We start from the raw sequence: 3578 nt of genomic DNA, 5'->3' as shown, positions 1-3578 counted from the left end.
CGTTAGGATAAGAGGTTAAAGTTAGGCGCACGGTGAGGTTTACGTGTTAAGGGGAGAAATAGGAACAGGGTTGGGTGTTATGTTCAGGGTTAGGGTTATCTGTTAAAGGTATTGTTTATGCTTAGCGCACGGGCCCTGTCTGCATTAGGCGGGCGGGGGGAGTTTAGGGGGCTGGGATTGTACCCGGGAACCCACTCTATCATACTCTGGGTATGGGCCCGTGGGTTTCATGCAGGACACAGTGGTAGAGCCTCTTTTCACGCATGGCATGGGAGGACTGCAGGCCTTCTAAACTCTAAGAAAGCAAGAAGTCTGAGAATAAGATTTAGGGTTAGGATTCTGGTTAGGGTTAAGGATGAAGTTTAGTGTTAGGGTGAGGGCTTAGGGTTAGGGATTAGGGTTAGGGTTAAGGGTTACTCTTAGGTTTAACGGTTACACTTTGGTTTAGGGTTGAGGTTTACGGTTAGGGTTAAGATGAGGGGTTAGGGTTTGGTACAGGGTTAGGGTTAAGTGTTAGGTTTAGGGTTGAAGATTAGGATTAGGGTTAGGATTAAAGGTTAGCGCGAGAGTTAACGCTTAGGGTTAAGGTTAAGAGTTAGGGTTTAGGGTTAGGGTTAGGGTTAGTTTTAGGGTTAGAGTTATGTGCTATGGTTTGCGTTAGAGGTTAGGGTTAGGTTTACTGGTCACGGTTAGGGTTACGTTTAGGGGGTAGCATTAGGGTTAGGGTTAGGGTTAAGGGATAGGATTAGGGTTAAGTGTTGGGCTTAGGGTTAGGGTTTAGTGTTAGGTTTATCATTAAGGATTAGGGTTAGAATCAGGGTTAAATGCTTGGGTGCGGGTAATGGTTAGGGTCAGGGTTAAGGTTGACGGATAGGGTTAGTGTTAAGGGTTACGGGTCGGTTTAGGGTTCAGGGTTAGTGTTAGCATTAGGGCTTAAGGTTAGGATTAGGCGGTAGGTTAGATTTAGGGTTAGATCTAGGCGTTAGGGTAAGGGCTAGCGTTAGGGTTAAGAGATAGGGTTAGGTTTAATGCTTAGGATTAGGGTTAGGGTTTGGGGTTAATTTAAGTGTTAGGGGTTAGGTTTAAGGATCCAAGGTTAGGGTTATTTTTAGCTGTAGTGTTAGGGTTAGGGATAAGGGATCCCATTAGCATTAAGGGTCTTCCTTCCTGTAGGGTTAAGGGTTAGGCTTAGCGTTAAAGGTTAAGGTTAGGGTCAGTGTTAAGATGTAGGGTGAGGGTTAACGGTTAGGGTAAAGGTTAAGCGTTAGGGTTAGGGATTAGTGATTAGGGTTTTTGGTTAGTGTTAGGGTTAGCGGTTAGGAGTTAGTGTTTTATGAAGGGGTATGGTTAGAATTAGGATTGGGGTTAGAGTTAGGGTGAGGTATAGGGGTTAGGTAAAGGAGTTAGCTTTAGGGTAAAAAGATAGGATTAGGGTTACGGGTTGGGCTTAGGTTTAGGGTTAAAGTTTACTGCTAGGGTTAGGGATAGGGTTCAGGGTTAGCTTTAGAGGTTCTGGTTAGGGTTAGGTGTTAGGTTAGTGTCAGGGTTAGGTCTAGTCGTGAGGGTAAGGGTTAGGGTTTGCTTTAAGAGCTAGGGTTAGGTTTAATGGTTAGGATTAGGATTAGGGTTAAGGGTTAGGGTAAGGCTTAGGGGTTAGGGTGAAGGGTTAGGGTCAAGGGTTAGGGTTTTTGTTAGGCATAGCGTTGGGGTTAGAAGTAAGGGTTACTGTCAGTGTTAGGGTTGTAGGTAGGGTTACGGTTAGGGTTAGCGGTTTAGAATTAGGGTTAGGGATTAGGTGTCACAGTGATGACTAGGAGATAGGGTTAGAATTATGGGATAGGGGTTGTTCTCAGGAAATGGGTTATGCATTAACGTTAGGATAAGAGGTTAAAGTTAGGCGCACGGTGAGGTTTACGTGTTAAGGGGAGAAATAGGAACAGGGTTGGGTGTTATGTTCAGGGTTAGGGTTATCTGCTAAAGGTATTGTTTATGCTTAGCGCACGGGCCCTGTCTGCATTAGGCGGGCGGGGGGAGTTTAGGGGGCTGGGATTGTACCCGGGAACCCACTCTATCATACTCTGGGTATGGGCCCCTGGGTTTCATGCAGGACACAGTGGTAGAGCCTCCTTTCACGCATGGCATGGGAGGATTGCAGGCTTTCTAAACTCTAAGAAAGCAAGGAGTCTGAGAATTAGATTTTGGGTTAGGATTCTGGTTAGGGTTAAGGATGAAGTTTAGTGTTAGGGTGAGGGCTTAGGGTTAGGGATTAGGGTTAGGGTTAAAGGTTACTCTTAGGTTTAACGGTTACACTTTGGTTTAGGGTTGAGGTTTACGGTTAGGGTTAAGATGAGGGGTTAGGGTTTGGTACAGGGTTAGGGTTAAGTGTTAGGTTTAGGGTTGAAGATTAGGATTAGGGTTAGGATTAAAGGTTAGCGTGAGAGTTAACGCTTAGGGTTAAGGTTAAGAGTTAGGGGTTAGGTTTAGGGTTAGGGTTAGTTTTAGGGTTAGAGTTCTGTGCTATGGCTTGTGTTAGAGGTTAGGGTTAGGTTTACTGGTCACCGTTAGGGTTACGTTTAGGGGGTAGCATTAGGGTTATGGTTAGGGTTAAGGGATAGGATTAGGGAGAAGTGTTGGGCTTAGGGTTAGGGTTTAGTGTTAGGTTTAGCATTAAGGATTAGGTCTAGGGTCAGGGTTAAATGCTTGGGTGCGGGTAATGTTTAGGGTCAGGGTTAAGGTTCACGGATAGGGTTAGTGTTAAGGGTTACGGGTAGGTTTAGGGTTCAGGGTTAGTGTTAGCATTAGTGCTGAAGATTAGGATTATGCGGTAGGTTAGATTTAGGGTTAGATCTAGGCGTTAGGGTAAGGGCTAGCGTTAGGGTTAAGAGATAGGGTTAGGTTTAATGCTTAGGATTAGGGTTAGGGTTTGGGGTTAAAGTAAGTGTTAGGGGTTAGTTTTAAGGATCAAAGTTTAGGGTTATTTTTAGCTGTAGTGTTAGGGTTAGGGATAAGGGATCCCATTAGCATTAACGGTCTTCCCTCCTGTAGGGTTAAGGGTTAAGCTTAGAGTTAAAGGTTAAGGTTAGGGTCAGTGTTAAGATTTAGGGTGAGGGTTAACGGTTAGGTTAAAGGCTAAGCGTTACGGTTAGGGATTAGTGATTAGGGTTTTTGGTTAGTGTTAGGGTTAGCGGTTAGGAGTTAGTGTTTTATGAAGGGGTATGGTTAGAATTAGGATTGGGGTTAGAGTTAGAATGAGGTATAGCGGTTAGGTTTAGGGGTTAGTTTTAGGGTAAAAGGATAGGATTAGGGTTACGGGTTGGGCTTAGGTTTAGGGTTAAAGTTTACTGCTAGGGTTAGGGATAGGGTTCAGGGTTAGCTTTAGGGGTTCTGGTTAGTGTTAGGTGTTAGATTAGTGTCAGGGTTAGGTCTAGTCGTGAGGGTAAGGTTTAGGGTTAGCTTTAAGAGCTAGGGTTAGGTTTAATGGTTAGGATTAGGATTAGGGTTAAGGGTTAGGGTAAGGCTTAGGGGTTAGGGTGAAGGGTTAGGGTCAAGGGTTAGGGTTTTTGTTAGGCATAGCGTTG

The sequence above is a fragment of the Eulemur rufifrons genome, chromosome 30 (assembly GCF_041146395.1).
Source record: "Eulemur rufifrons isolate Redbay chromosome 30, OSU_ERuf_1, whole genome shotgun sequence".
Lineage (NCBI taxonomy): Eukaryota > Metazoa > Chordata > Mammalia > Primates > Lemuridae > Eulemur > Eulemur rufifrons.
This window is presented reverse-complemented; position numbering follows the sequence as displayed.